General features: G+C 42.2%; 1 long non-coding RNA gene across 1 annotated transcript in view; it reads left to right on the forward strand.

The window, feature by feature from the left end:
• Positions 1-8,240, forward strand: part of LOC140458757 (uncharacterized) — a 90,197-nt gene extending 81,957 nt beyond the window's left edge. Inside the window, exon 9 of the long non-coding RNA XR_011953641.1 lies at positions 7,423-8,240. This is a non-coding gene — a long non-coding RNA (uncharacterized lncRNA). The remainder of the gene's footprint in view (positions 1-7,422) is intronic.
• Positions 8,241-16,998: the final 8,758 nt, after the last annotated feature.

Consider the following 16,998-nt stretch of genomic DNA (forward strand, 5'->3'; position numbering starts at 1 on the left):
GTCTTACTGGACTCTGCCTGTTCCTGTTTAACAGTTCAATGTGCTGACCAGACGCCTCCTCTTCCTGTGGAACAGGCAGGAGGATTGAATGGGCTGTCCCTCTTCTTAATCAGTCATTTCGATGGGCTGAATAGTTTCCACATATCGGGATGTAACCAGCTTGAGGTGCTGAATGAGCTTCTCTTTTAATTGTGGAAATTTGCAGTGCCTGGCCGTTCTGTTACATGAAAGTTACTGACACTTTAACAGCCCAAATGTGAATGTTGTTTGGGTCTTGCTGAATATGGACACAGACCGGTTCAGGAGCTGAGTGGGGACAAAATGTTCTGAATATTGTGTGATCTTCAGTGATCACTCCGCTTCTGATCTTGGGACAGATGGGGGGCGTCGGGAATGGGGGCACATAGACGTTGACGAAGGAGCTGAAGATGTTTGTGCTGAGGAAGTTAATCTGAGGATCTCCTGAAGAGATGTCCCGGGACTGAGAGCATTGTCGGCCACCGACCACAAACATCTTCCTTTGTGCTCTGAAAACCCCAACCAGTGAGGAGGTTAGACCTGATTCTCATTAAGATCAAATAAGTAGGTGGTCCCGATGACATCCTCAGTCAACTACTGCCTTGATATCAAGGCCATTCACTCTTTCCTGAGCCCCTGTGTTCACCTCTTGTTCAAATCAATAGGTAACGGTGTATGTGTAGAGTGTTTTCCTCTCACAGAGGGTAATCAATGTCAGGAATTATCTGGACTAGAGAGTTAGGGGAGCTACATTGCTGAAAGTATTTAAAGAGGTGGTACATGAATCGTTGACCTGTCAGAGAGCTGAGGAGTGTGAAGAACTGGGCATTAAGGAGTTAATGCTAACAGTAGATCAGCCATGATCGTATACAATGACTTGATCGTCCGAATTACCTATTCCTGTTCCTTATGCTTTCATTTTCTGTAATTTCAAAGTAAACGGCTGTAATTTTCCTGGATGTACTGTTATTGTATGTTGTAATCAGAGCTAGCAAAGCATTTTTGTGAGTGAGGTTTGGAGCTTTATTCATAACGAATCCTGGTCTAGACCAAGACCAATAAATGAAGCACAAGTTGCAGTGAGGGAGCACTCTGTAAACAGACCAGAGGCGTCTTTCAAAACCAACCTGGATTTCCAAATAACATTTTCCAATCTGTGCGTGACAGTTGTGAGGGATTATTTGAGATCCTGTGTTACTGTGGACCAGGTATTTGGAGCAAGTGGCCCCCATCTGCACCTTGCAGGAGCTGTGAGAGGCTGAATGCACCATCGTAACCCGGGACTGTGGAGCAAGAGTGGGTCATCAGACACTTTGTCACGGCTCTACCATGCACTATGATCTGATGAAGGTCTCAGCACCACTTTTCTGTCAGTGTACCATTTCCCGACATTCATTTGTCTTTCAAATGTCTTACATAGATAATTCTGAACAAATGGAAATATCCAGGCATCACAATCTTCTGTGGAAGGGAATTCACACCTTAACAACCCTTTGTGAATCTCTTGTTCGTGTTCTGACCAATGTTGGAGGGTCACTCATGTCTTTTCCCACTCCTCTATTGGTGAAAGCAAATTTTAAATGTAACCAGTTGAGTGCTGTGTCCAATGATATAGGTATCGGACTGGGTAATTTTCTGGAAAAATCAGAGACACAGAAAGTTGAACTGTGAACAAATGGTAAAATGATAGAGTGTCCCAAACATGTTTCTGACTTCGAACTTATTCTGCTCACACAAATGTCTGGGAAAGCGGATTTCTTCCCAGAACAGTTGGATTTGGCTGAATTCCCTTTGTTTTGAGCTGTACAGAGATTCCTATGAATCCTCATCAGGAATCCTCCGTGAGTGGTAAAGATGACTCAGGATTTTTGTGCTCTTACACCTTGTTTTCAGGCAGAACAAAGTAAGAGAGAGAGAGAGAGAGACCAATTGGGTGCGGCTTCTGAAGCAAGTAATATTTTTCTCCGTCTCTGTGCGGAAAAATTCAAGAATATCAACTGAACACCAAACTGGATCATGTGCACTCTCCATGTACATTCTCTGGAATGGATGATAATAGACTGTATGCCGTATGCAGCATCATTGCTGTTGTTGTGCACAGTGCCTTTAATTAGCAAAAGAAAATAATGTGCCCGTTTTATGATTTGATGAGATGCTTATATGCATCTGCGTAATTTTTAAAAATGGGTTGATATCTTCATAATATTTGTGTTAATACCAATGCATCTCATTCAAAAGATTATTATCTAGCTTTCGTCTTCTTAACAAGAGAAAATATGTATCCAGCTGAAAGACTTCTCTGAAAATCGTGGTTCAGTAAGATTTCTCATCTAAGATCTAAACAGATAATCCCCGATAACAAAAGGCCTTCATTTCAGGAATGAGTAAAGGGAAGCATCTTTAAACATCTTTGAAAGGAATTGTATCCGTTTTTTTAGTTTAGAGGATCAGAACTGCACCCAATGTATCTGATGTGGTCTCAGCAATGCCCTGTACAGATACAGTGAAATATTCCTAATTAAATCCAATACCCGTTGCCACAAACATTATCATTCCACTTACTTTCTAAATCACTTGCTGCATCTGCAGACAGACTTCATATGATTCATGTACCAAGAATATGAAAAACATCTGCATCACAGAGTTCTCCAATCTCTCTCCATTTAAATTGTTCCCGACTGCAATAGACAACTCACATTATATTATTTCTGCTGAGGGTACGCTCACTAACCTTCCCTGTCTACATCATAATGAAGATTCACTCCCTCCATTTGAAGATCTATTGAATGATCATTTTGGTGTACAAGGTAGTTCAGCTTTGATCCATTCCGTCCCTTCATCGAGATATTTTACAAATATTATTTATCAGTGATGACCCTACAGTGATCGCTGAGTCAAAACTAGTTACAGTTTTGTTTAAAAAGATCATATATCACTACTCTCTACTTCCTGTTAGTGACAGCATCCCTGTTCCTGTGCAGCAGTTCAGGCGGGTTGAATGGCCTCGTCCTGGGCTGTGTAATGTACTCAACGAGCTGAATTACTTCACCCTATATTCCAGTGTAATTCTTTGGAGGGGCAGAATGGTCTCCTCCCGTCTAATTGTAACGATCCAGTCAGGCTGAATGGGATAGTCTGTAATCGCACTCAGTGGTGGATTGAGGGAACAACACATGGGGTAGGGACAGCAGTATATGTCTGTAACTGCATCGAGTGGTAGATTGAGGGAACAACACATAGGGTAGGGACAGCAGTATATCTCTGTAGCAGCCGGGAGCGTGGATTGAGGGAACAACACATTGGAAAGGTGCAGCAGTTGGCCGTTTAGCGGCACCATTCAGAATGGTCATGGCTGATCCGAGTGTGTCTGACCATCCGTCTCCTGTCTGTTCCCAATAAACTTTGACTCTCCTGTCCAGCAAAGATCAGTCAAGCTCAAACTAAAATACCTGAATTTACCGAATCTTCACTGCTCCCTGAGGATGAGGGCACCACAGATAGCACAACAGTAAAGGGAAAGGGACATCCTTCTTTCATTGTGGGATACATTTTTTTAAAACTGTGTCAACCTCATATCAAATCACTGCCCCTTTTCAGATATAGTGGTACAATAACTAGGAATAGACATTTACCATTCTCCCCTCCAATCTTTTCCCACATTACCACTGACTCTTTCCAATCAAATATGCTGCTGCTGCTGTCTCAGGAAGAGAATACCAGATAGCATAACACCACACGAGCATTAAAAAAGGAGCAGAATTAGACCATTTGGCCTATCGAGTCTGATATACCTTAAAGTCATTTCTATAATGTTCCTCAACATCATTCTCTTACCTTCTCCCAGAATCCTTGATCTCCTTATAAATCAGAAACTAATTTATTTGTGTCTTAATGGCACTCATGTCTGTGTCTTAATGTGTACTTAAGTGTGTGTTTGTCCATGTACTTGTTACTTTTGTATTTGTGTGAATATGTCTGTCTGTCTTTATATCAGCCAGTGTGTTTCTATCTGTGATTGTGTCCATTTGTGTGTGACTGTTTATGTCTTTGTGTGCTTCTCCGTGTGTGCATGCTTATCTCCTTGTATGCATTGTGCATGTTAGTATATTGGGGTATTTACCAATAGTCTGTGTATTTCAATGCCTGCATCTCTCTGCAATGGGGTATCTGTTCTTCTACGAGTGAGAGAGATGAGGTTGGAACTGACAGTAGGTTTGAATTGAGAATTGCTCTTTACTAAACACTGCTCCTTATTCGGTTGGTGGGACGTGGATGTTTCCGAATCTCCACACAAGCCCTACTGGTCCTCTCCAGCTCTCTCCAGGATCCTCCCACATATCAGGGTAGGGGTATGAGGGAACGGATATCTGACACTCCCCTACCCGGCGTGGCCCTTTCTGTCCCATTCCAGGCTGTTTCTCCTGGAATGGGAGAAAGGGAGGGAATGAGTGAGGGTGGGAGTGGATGGACCTGCTGTTAGTGCTGGACTAGGTGAGGTGTGACATGGTGAGGTAGCCGGAGGGAGTCTGCCCATAGTGTTGTATCCCTGTAGTGCTATTACTGTGCGGGGCTATTGCATCAGCGGCAGAAAATGTGTGGGAGGGAAGGTGCTGAATTCAACAGTGAGTGTGGTCGTACTTGAGCCTTTTTGGAGTGTGAATCTTGGTCGAGGGTAGGTGCTTTAAGAGACATACAGTGAGTGTGAGGGAGCAGTGAGAATATACGGTGACACTTATCCTGACAGAGCGGAATGGATATTGATGCTTGTCCTATATTGCTGGACCTGTCTTCAGATCATCTCAGCATCGAGGTGAACCTCCCTGAATGTCTTATCCAAGTCTATCACTAATAACGACACAGGCCCTGTCCCTCAGATTCCACAGAATGGGTTTGGGTGGGTCTTACAAATAGCAAGGAGAAACAAAGTTGTTGTGTTATATATCTGAACCAAAACTGTCACGCAAATATTTTGTATCATATGCTCTGGAAATTATATATGCAACTATACTCAAAGGGAAGCTATGACATACTGATATTATCGCTGGGCTCTTAACCCAGAGACCCAGGTAATGTTCTGGGGACATGGTTTCAAATCCTGCCATGGCAGATTGTGGAATTTGAATTCAATATGTATCTGGGATCAAGGGTTTATGATGATCAGGAATCCATTCCTGATTGTTGGAAAAACTCATCTGGTTCACTAGTATCCTTTAGGGAAGGAAACGGCAGTTCTTATCTGGTCTGGCCTGCATGTCACTCCAGATCCAAGGCAACGCTGTTGACTCTTAACTGCGCTCTGGTATGGCCAGTAAATGCTGGTTATCGAGCTAAGCCCTCATCCTGTGAACGAGTAACAAATACTCGTGGGTTCTGCAGTAATAATGGGTGGTGTCAAGTTGCATCGAAACTGAGTTAACTAAGTGACTGCTAATGTTGTGAAAAATAAATTCCTTAAGTGTACATCAGGTAGGTTGGAGAGTATGTTGTGAACCAAACTAGAGAGCAGATTATTTTGGATTTGGTGTTGTGTGATACTGATTAAGGATGATCAGCCATGATCATATTGAATGGTGGTGCAGGCTCGAAGGGCAGAATGGCCTACTCCAGCACCTATTGTTTATTATCTATTGTGTGGTCGGAAAGACTAATTACTAACCTTCCTCTGAGGCAGCTTTGGAGGAATAGTGACATTAATATGTTGTGTTTTACACTGTGTCTGTATTCAATGTGGAATGTGTGAACATTCTGGTCAAACACCATGGAAGCCCAGAGGTTAGAGGGTCAAGTTCACTCCAGTGAATTGGGAAAGTACAATATAACATTCAGTAGGAGAACAATGATTGTTAGACCCATATAGTCTAACAGCACGGCGACAGGCCATTCGGCCCAAACTGATCCATTCCGAACAAAATGTCCATTCACACTAACCCCATTTCCCTGCCATTTCCCTGTATCCTTCTAATCCTTTCCTACCTCTGTATTTGTCCAAATGTATTTTAAATTTTGTGAATGTACCCGCCTCAACTACTTCTGCTGTCAGCTTATCCCATATGCATACCACCCTGTGTGGAAAAGAAATTGCCCCTCAAGTTCCCTTTTACTCTTTCCCCTCTGACCTTAAATTGATGCCCTCTAGTCCGTGACTGTCCAACCCTGGGGAAAAAAAAGACTCTATCCATGCCTCCCGTGACCTTATACACTACTATCAGATCCCCCTCAGCCTCATACATTCTAAAATAAAAACTCCTAGCTTATTCAAGCTCTCACTATAACTCAGACCATTGAGTCTTGGCAACATTCTTTATAAATTTCTTCTGCACTTTTTCCAGTTTAATAACATCCTTTCACGAGCAAAGTGAACAAAATTGAACATGACGCTACAAGTATGGACTCGCCAACATCTTGTATAACTGCAACATAACTCCCTAATTTCGATACTCAGTGCTCTAACTGATGAAGGGCAGTGAGTCAAAAGCCTTTTTCAGTGCCTTGTCTACCTGGGACTCCACTTACAGAAAATCGTGCACCTGAATTCCCAAGGTCACTCTGTTCCACTGCACACCTTAAAGCCCTGCCATTCGCCATGAAACTCCAGCTTTCTAAAATGCAAGAACTTACACTTATCTGAATTAAACTCAAATTGCCATTTCTCTGCCCAATTCTCCACCTGATCAAGGTACTGCTGCAATTTCTGAGATTTCTGATAACCTTCCTCACTGTCCACGACACCACGTATTTTAGTGTCACCTTGAAACTTACAAATTATACCTGTACATTCTCATCTAAATCATAGATATGTGTAATATATGAATATATGGTCCCAGCACCGACCCTGAGGCATTCCACTCGTCACAGGCCTCTAGTCTGACAAGCATCCTTCCACGATTACCCTCTTCTTCCTATCATCAAGCTAATTTTGGCCCTAATTTGCCAGCTCCCCCTCAATTCCATATGATCTAACCTTCCAGAGCAGCGTACCATGTGGAACCTTATTGAAGGCCTTAGTGAAATCTATATATACAGCCATGTCCTTGCCAATGTTACTGGTCACTTCATCAATGCAGTCTAACAAACTTGTGAGCCATAATCCTCCATTCACAAGGCCCTGTCTTTCCAAATGCACCTCAGAATATTGTCAAGTAACTTACCTGCTACATATTTTAGGTTTACTGGTCTATAGTTCCCCGGTTTTTATTTATAGCCCTTCTTGAATAACAGCACAGCATTCACTACCCTCCAGTCCTGCAGGACCTCACCCATTGATGACCGATGATGCAAAAGTACCAACCAGGGCCCCCGCTATTTCTTTCCTGTCCTCCTGCAGTGTTCCTGAATATATATGTTCAGGACCAGGTGATTGATAGAAATACTACAAAGTCTGAAAAATATGTCTATTTATTTCAGGTAAAACACCCAAGAGTGAGAAAGGGAGTTAACAATGATTAGCATAATAAATTAAAGATTACACGAATCACAGGAAGTAACTTCAGAAGAATTCCAGACATTGTGGAATCCTGAGAATTCTCAGAAAATTAAGATCCAGAAAAGGAGGGCCATGAAACGGGTAAAGAAATCAAAAAGCGAACATGCATGCAGACAAACACGAACACAAAGACTGCATAAATCTATGATATATATTTCAAAGGAAAGCGAAAAGCAAAGTCAAATGTGGAAATCTGCAATCAGGAGAGACAAGCTTATTATGGATAACAGGGAAATGGCCAAGCAAATAACCAGTTACTTTCTATCTGTCTTCATGGAGGAAGATCCAGAAAATCACCCAGAAATACAACGTCATTGTATAGGACTTGTGGATCGAAAGACATAAAGTCAATTTATATCAGTAACAAGGCTCTACTTGAACATGCAGCTGGATTGAGCATTGCTAACCTTGACAAACTAGATGTACTTCATATCAAAATCTTCAGAAATAAACCACTAATTGAAGTATTAATTGCACTGTCGATGACTGTGTTCTATTACTCAGTGCATTCTGCATAGTCTGGAACCAAGCACTATGGATGTACGGTAGTGATCCCAGCATCTACAAAGGGAAGAAGAGATAGTGTGGAGAACTACAGACCAATTAACTTGACATTGTGGGGAAACTGTTGGAGTCTATTATATAGGATGTGATATTCGTTATTTAGAAATTAACAGCAACATTGGAAAGAATCAGTATGTATTTCTGAAAGGGAAATTATACTTGACAATCTTTGGAATTGTTTGAAGTTGATTCTTACAGCATAGATAATGGGGAACCAGTACAATTGGCACATTTTAGATTATCAGAAGGCTTTCTATAAGAACTCACACAATGAGTTCATAAATGCAATGAATGTGAAGGGTATTTGGAGGAATATATGCAAGTGGTAAGTTAAAGTTTGGATTGCATTGCTTTAAGGGAGTCAGAATATAGATGTAAAGACATGTTGAAGCAGTTTAACAGCATGTTGGTGAGTACTGTACCTGGAATATTGAGGACAGTTTTGGTCACCAAATCTGAGAAAGAATACACCGACCACAGAGGAAGTTCAATGGACATTCTCCAGATTAATCCCTCAATTGGCGAGATTGCGTGATGAGGAAACTCGACCTGTGTTCTCTAGAGTTTCAAAGAATGAGAGATAGGTCACTGTGAAATGTATAAAATTCACAAAACATGTGACAAGTTGAAAATTAACAGGATGTTTCTCCGGCTGCCTAATACACAATCACGGGAAATAATGGCATGAAGGTCAGACCATTTAAGGCTGCAATAAGACGGATATTCTGCACGCGTAGGGGACTAACTAACACAGGGGCATGGAAACCCGCTGGCAGGGCAAGATTAGGGAGAATTCCCAATTATTCTACGAGTGTGTCCAGCGGAACAGAATAACCAGGGAACAGGTAGGTCTCATTAGTGACTTGCCAAATTGCATCCAAATGAAGTTTAGTGGTAGGAGACACAAGATGGTGGTTGATTCCTTGTGTGACTCGAGGCCAGTGTCCAATGGTATACCACAGGGATCAGTGCTGTATCTCTTATCATTTGTGATTCGGAGGTGCTGGTGTTGGACTGGGTGGACAATGCTGTAAATCTCATAACACCAGGTTAGAGTCCAACAGGTTAATTCTGCGGCACTACCTTTCGAAGTGCTGCTTCTTCATCAAAGCGCACAATCACCTGATGAAGAAGTAGCGCTTGGAAAGCTAGTGCCTCCGAATAAACCTGTTGGACTCTAACCTGATGTTGTTTGATTTTCCACTTTAATATTTGTGGTACTCATAAATGATGTAGCTGTGAATATGGACGAGGTGTGGGGAGTGTGAGAAGTAAGTTTGTGTTTGATACACAGATTGGCCGTTGGCTGGCAGTGAGGAGGCAGGCATTAAGTTATGGGAAGATACAGATGAAATGGTCAGATGGACAGATCAATGGCAAATGGAATGTAACCCTGATAAATATGAGGTGATACACTTTGGAAGAAGGAGAGGACTCAATGAATGGGAGCACACTAGGAAGTTCAGAGGGTGCTTCTCCACGCATCCCTGAATGTGAGTGGACAGGTTCATACACAATTTGGGAAAGCATATTGGACTGTAAACATAAACTTGATTCATTGAGGCTCAGATTATAAGAGCTATGCGGAACTTTGATGAGGCCAAGATGGAATACTGTGTGTAGTATTGGGAACCATATTACAGGAAGGATGTGACTGCACGGGAGGGTTTGAAGAGGAGATTCACCAGGATGTTCCCTGGGATTGAGCATATCAGCTATAGAGAGAAGCTGGATAAACTTGAGTTGTTTAGTTTGGAGAAGAGGAGGCTGAGGGGGACGTATTCAAAAGCATAGGATTACGACGAGCATGGACAGGGTGGATGGACAGCAGCTGTTCCTTTTAGTCAAAGGGGCACACTATTAAAGTGAAGACTTTGCGGTTTAGAGAGGATTTGAGGATTGCTTTTCAGCCAGTGTGTATTGGGGTCTGAAGTACTCTTCTTGAAAGAGGAGATGTCATGGCAAACTCAAAATCATTCGAAAATACACGGTTGTGCACTTGAAGTGCCTTAAGATTCACGGCTAGGTGTATTGTGTCGGAAAGTGGGCCTTATGTAGATCATGCTGTATTTCTGATAGAGTCTTTGCTTCTGTGATTGTATGGCTGTAGAAGGCCAATCAGTGAGTACCTTAAAATTGGAATTGATCGGTTTCTGAAGAATGTCTTAACAAAGTTTATAAGACAGAACTTGTGGTATTTTCTGAAAATATGTTAATGGCAAAATTAAGAGAAAGAAATGTGCAGCTTTCTTACAGTTTGATGTCAGATAATTGAGGACCAGGAAATGGTAGAATTATGGAACAAAAGTTTCAGTCATGCCTTCACAGAGGAAAACAAAATAAAAAAGAAAACTTCCTAGCAATACTAGGGATCTTTAGTCTGGTGAGAAAAAGGGAATGGTATGAAATTAGCAACTAAACAGTTTAGATAAAGTATCGGAATGAAATTAATGGACGTAGACAAAGTCAACAGAGATTTATGAAATGGGAATCATATTTGAGAAAGTGGCTTTTAGCAACATTATGGAGAAGGTATCAATGTAATACGAGTGGAATCTCAGAAAGATTTTTGATAAAGCCCCAAGCCTATTGTGCAAATTCGAATCCTGTGGGACTGGGTCTAACGTATGGTCATGGTTTTAGAATGGGAGAGCTGGCAGGAAACACAGCGCAGGAATAAAACAACATTTTTTTTTAAATGGAAGGCTAGGAGGATATAGCAAGGTTCGTGTCTTGGGCCCCAGCTATTCCCAATACACATCATATATTTGGTTGACGGGCTCAAATGCAATATTCCCAAGTCTGCTGACAACACTAAACAATGTCAGCCTGTGAGTTGGCGAGAAAGATGTAAAAATGCTCCAAAGTGACTGAGACAAGTGAAATTACTTGGATAATATGTGGCAGATGGAGAGCAATTGGGAGAGATGTGATGTTGTGTAATTTGATGGAAACAATAGAATGGCAGCCTCTCATTTGAAAAGGGAGTGGTTGAAAAATGTTGTTCTACAAGGGAACTTAAGCTGCATTTTCCTTTATTTCTGCACAGCCCTCTGAGTACATGTGACAGTAAGTCTGAAGCCAGAAGTCAATACTGGAATGGCATTGACACGCTGACCAGTGTATATAGACCCAGCAAGTGGGGAGCTGTAACATTGAAGGATGACCTTGTACCAGTCACTAAAGCAATATTGCAGGAGCAGAAAGCAGGTAGACAGATAAATGATGTATTTCACCTTCATTTCAGGGGAATTGAGTGCAGGAGTAAGAGTATCTTACTGCAGTTGTACAGGGCCTTGGTGAGACCCCATCCCGAACATTGTACAGTATTGTGTGCAGTTTTGGTCTCTTTACCCAATAAAGGACAAACCTGACATTGAGGGAGAGCAGCGAAGGATGACCACACTGATCTCTGGGATGACAGGCTTGTTGTGGGAGCAGAGTTTTGGGCGACTGGACCTGTATTCCATGGGATTTAGGAAAATGAGTGGTGATCACAGTGAAATATATAAAACTCTGACAGGGCGAGACAGATTGGAAGTTGGCTTGGACGCCTGAAACAAGGGGCCACAGCATTAAGTACAGAGAGGCCACTTTGCATTGAGATGAGAATAAATGTCTTCACTCAGAGACTGGCGAACCAGGAGTACTCTCTCCCAGCTCAGGCTGTGGAAACCTAGGCACTGAATATAAATAAGGATTTCTGGAAATTAAAAGGATAGCGGAGTATCGTGTGAAGATAGAAGATCAGCTATCAATCCAGGTTATTCTCCAATAATTCAGTCGCTGTGTTCCTGTGCAACACCGTGTTGTGCAAATTCGTGCAATATTAATAATGGGGTCTATGGGAAAAAGAGGGTAAGGGGCGAACCCCCAAAATTATTAGTAAAGCCAAAAATTTAATTTAGTCTACCACACATACTAACAAAGTCAAAATAAAACTTTAAGTCCCATATTGTAAAAAAACAGTGTTGTAAATGTAACACTTTCAAAATGCAGGTCACTGACTACAGCAGTGGACCTTTCACCACACTCTTCACCAGAAAGCGCGTGAGGCTGACTGACCACGTCATGTCGATGGGGAAACTCCAGTTCTCCTCAAGAATCTCCCCACAGTTTGAAATAAAGTTCTTTCTAAATGGATACTACAATTCCCCGTTTCAGGCTCAGTTTCAAGGTTTCCAGAGCGGATTCCATTCCTGTTTTAGCTGAACACATTGATTGTACATTTTGCAGACAGAGGATCCTGAGGCTGGGTTTTGCTGTTCAGTTGGTTCCCGGCAAGGAATTGCGTCACAGTGAACGGGAATTCACTTTATGGAAAAAGGTTCATGAATCACATTGCAGCCAAATTGTATTTAATCAACACGCGTTATCTGAGAACTGCCTGTATATTGAATGGAGGAGCAAAATTGATGGGCTGAAGGGACTACAGCAGTTCTAATTTTATATTTCACAATGTTTAAACATATTAAGGGATATGAATATTGTATGGGTAAAACTGCATTAAGGAGATGTTCGACCATTAACTTGCACAGAGAAAGCTCGATGTGTTGTGTGACATACTCATTTCCCGAAGTTCCTGTACAGTTTGTGGGAAAGCTCAGTAAATGTTGTCACATTCCGTCAGATGTTAGGATGGAGGTCTCTGCAGGGTCAACAGGACTATGTTTCCCGTTCCCTTTTCCGACACCAAAGTTGGAGCCAGGTGTTTTCTCCGGGTATATCCTTTAAGAGTTCGGAGCAGTTGATACAATTGAGTGCCTTGCTTGGCCGTTTCAGGGACTATTGAGTTTATCACATGTCTGTGCGTCTGGAGTCACTTTTAGGCCAGACCAGGAAAATACGGGAGATTCACTTCCTGAAAGTACATTGGGGAAGGAAATCGATGTTTACAATCAACATTGGACACAAGATCACTATTACTGACACCAGATTTTCGATCTTGATATGTTAATAATTGTTTTTATCTTCCACCAGCTGCCCAAGCATGAGCCTGGTCTGTATTAGTAATCCAATGACAATTCCACAACAGCACCATCTCCACATGGAGACCTATCTGAAACCACGCTGAGCAGGTTCTTTCTGTGCTACTTGACAGCTCTGTCATATAGAAGTCCCACCAATTAGACTGTCGTGATGGGACTGATGGGGTGGTAATTGGTCAGATTGTATTTATTCCCCTCTTAGGAAACTGGACATAGCTGAGTAATTTTCCACATTGCCAGGGAGATGTCAGAGTTGGAGCTGGAATGAAACAGCTTCCCCAATGACACGGCTTATTGTGCAGCACACGTCTTCAGTCCCATTGCAGGAATGGGGTCAGGGCCCATTGCCTTTGTTGTATCTACTGTGTTCAGCGGTTTCTTCACGTGCAGCGGGTCGAATTGGTTGAAGACTGCCATCTGTGATTCTGTGGTCATCATGATAGGGTAAGTTGGATCATCCACTCAACACGTCTGGCTGAGGATAGTGCAGACACCACATACTTGACTTTTACAGTGTTGTGCAGGACTGTTCCATTATTTAGGATGGGGATATTTGTGGAGTCCTCTCCTCCAGTACGTTGTTTAATGGTCCATCGACATTTATGCTTGGATTTGGCAGGATGACAGTGCTTCGATCTGATTTGTTACTCGTGGTATAATTTCTGCCTCTGTACAAGATGTTAGTTCTGCTGTTTCCAGACTAACCAGCCAATTGCGGTAGCTTTAATGGGTTGTCATCAGGTAAAGGTACACATGGTCCTGACCCTGGCATGTTCACCCACACTCGTCACTGAACTATAGATCGGCTTGAGGGTAATGGTGGACTGAGACATTATCCTGGGGGAAAGGTTACAGATTGTCATTGAATACAATTCTGCTTCTGCTGTTGCTGCTGTGACCTACAGCATCAGATGATAACCCAGTTTTAGCTGCAATATCTACAATTCAATCCTACTGACTGTCCCCCAGTTCACACCGAGACCCATTCACCCATTAACCCTGTATTCAGTGACATACTCTGGTTTCTGATGCGGTAACACTTCCATTTTCATATTTTCATTCTGCTGAAATTCTTTCCATGGTGTCACGCCTCCAAGTTATTACTTTAATTCAATCAATTTAAGGTACGGATCTAAATCTTTTCCTTTCAGTAAAGCCATCTTCTGTATTTGAAGTGAATGTGTTTCCTTCTGTTTTTCTCCCTGACCATGATTCAGAGCACTGCAGTGTCAGTGATGCCAGCCTTATGCAGTTCCAGAGTTAAGGAACTTGTCACCATGCGTTATCGTTCAGTTCCCAGTGTACAGCACTCCATGTTGGACAGGATGTTTGGGCATCTTTGACATTCATCGTTGGAAATTGTTCAAAAACAGAAATTACTGATGATGTTGCAGCATATTCTGGAGTGAATGCAGATATAAACTTGCAGGTCTATTGAAACTTCTACAAAGCTCTCTGTTTCTCCAGCGATTTTGGGTATTTTTATTTCCAGTATCGATCGCTATTTTTTAATTGAAAATTTGTCCTGTGCCCCGATTCATTTCTGGAGAAACTCAGCAGGTCTGTCAGCATCTGCAGAGACAGGGAAACAGAATTAGTGTTTCAAGTCTAGTGTGACACTTCTTCAGAACTCAAAATGATTGGAAAATGTGCTTTAAATCCCTAGCTAGGGTTGGGGAATGGGTGACAGGGGAAAGAGGGTGCGGCAAAAGATTAAAGAAGATTCTGTGAAACGGGTTTAAATTAAGATGCGATGGGGAAAGGTGTTCTCTCTATTGAGTGCAAGATAAGGAAGATACAAGCACAGAAGATCATTGGGAGGCCAGGTGGGGGAATGTTGACTATATGGTATTATATAGATCTGGCCATAGTTACGTTTTCATTGTCGAGATCATCACCCCCACTAGACAAATAAATTCAGGTGCGTGACTTGTTATTGGCAATAAATAAGCGTTTCATGCTCCCTCAGTATTGTAATATGGAGAAAAACAAATAATAGTATGAAGTTTTGGCTGTGTATTGTTTTACTGTCATGTTTAATATAGTTTCAAATTTGCAGCACTTGTCTTTAAATGCTTGTTCTTGAAGTTAGTATCAGATGGAGTGTAGAAGGTTGTGGACTGACATTATAGAAGTTTATGAAATCAAGAGAGGTACGCATCGGGTGAATAGCCAAGGGCTTTTCCACAGGAGGGGAGAGTTCAACCATAGGAGGCATAGGTTTAAGGTGAAAGGGGGAAGATGTAAAAGGGACGCAGTGGCAGTGTTTTTATACAGAGTGGTACGGGTATGGAATGAGCTTTCAGAGGAAGAGTGGTAGATGCCAATATAGCTATAACATTTAAAACTCATTTGGACAAACATACGAATGGGAAACATTTCGAGGCCTATGGGTCAAATGAAAGCAGATGGAGCTAGTTTAGATTGGAAAACCTGGCCAGCATGGACATTAAGAAAAGCTTCACGCAGTGTCAGTGAGGGTTTGTGAAAGGGAAATTATATTTTGCCCTGTCAGATCATGCAAAGATTTATGGAGATGCCTGGAAATAAAACAAGCGGACTTGATAAAGGGGATCTGGTAGACAAGAGGCTTTTCAGAGATTTTCCGCAGGGTATTACAAAATAAAAGATCTTACTCAAGCCGGAAGCTCGTAGGATGACGGATAATGTATTAACATGCGATGATGACTGGTTTACACATAGAAATCAATCAGTCAGGATTAATGGATCTTTATGATAAAGGTGTATCTGCTGGATCACCACACATATCAGTCCGATGGCATCAGTTATTGCAATCTATACTGACAGCCTGAAGGAGGGAGCTTAGTGCAATATACACCCGAGTTTGTGGAAGACACTGAGAACCGAAAGGCTGGCTGTTATTTAATGGAGACGACTTCCAAAAAAGGAGGAGTACAAAGTGATTGGAGTCTTCCTGAGTATGAAGCATAACGTCAGCATGCTGATGCAGCAAGTAATGCGGTTGGATCATTAACCGGCTTCCAGAGATGAAAGGGTTGAGTTATTCAGAATCTCTGTAATGGTGAGGTGATTATTCATTGGGGTTTAAATGAATGAAGAGGGATAGTGCTGAAATATATAAGATACAGGGCGGGCTTGAGGAGGTAGATGTTGAGAAGTTGCTCCCATTCCTGGGCAGAGTGCCGAACTCGAGGATATAGATACCGAATAAGGAACATCGATTTCAATCTGAGATGCAAAGTGATGCCTTCTCTCAGAAGGTAGTGAATATCTGGAATTCCCTAACCCAGAGAAGTGTGGAGGGATACAGGAGTCGGCAAGAAAGTGGAGTTGAGCCATGGAGTAGATCAGCCATGTTCTTATTTTATGACAGGGCAAGCTTGAGGGGGCGAATGACCTACTTCCGTTCCTATTTATTAATTTCACATGTTACGCTGTTGGAAACTAACAGGTTATTTTCCTGGAAGTCGTGTTGCACAATGTTGCATTCAGGGACAGCAGATGATTTGTTTAGGTTAACCGTAGGTGGGGTATGGGGGCTGTATACCCAGTGTATCTAAGTCTGTAACATGACCCACATCTGGAGCAGATGTTACAGAGAGGGGAAACCTGGAAAGAGAGCTTGGGGGTGGGGGTCAGTTCCTGACTCAGCCTGGATTTTCCAAGTAGTTTTCCAAAACTACACCTCACCATCGGAGTGGCCTTGATGTGCCTCTGTGTTGCAGGTCTGAAGGGTTGAACGTAACATCAGAACATGGGACTGAGGCACGTGAGTGGGCCATTCTGCCCATTGACACTACTCCACCAGTAAATAAGGTTGTGGTTCATCTCATTGTGTTTCCAGCTGCACTTTGCTCCCGATGCACTATTTTCCCTGATTCACCTGTTTCTGGAAAATCATTTTATATTATATCGAAGCCAGCCTCGATATAATATAAAGATTCAGCCATCCCAAACTTCCGG

The sequence above is a fragment of the Chiloscyllium punctatum genome, chromosome 34 (assembly GCF_047496795.1).
Source record: "Chiloscyllium punctatum isolate Juve2018m chromosome 34, sChiPun1.3, whole genome shotgun sequence".
Taxonomy (NCBI): domain Eukaryota; kingdom Metazoa; phylum Chordata; class Chondrichthyes; order Orectolobiformes; family Hemiscylliidae; genus Chiloscyllium; species Chiloscyllium punctatum.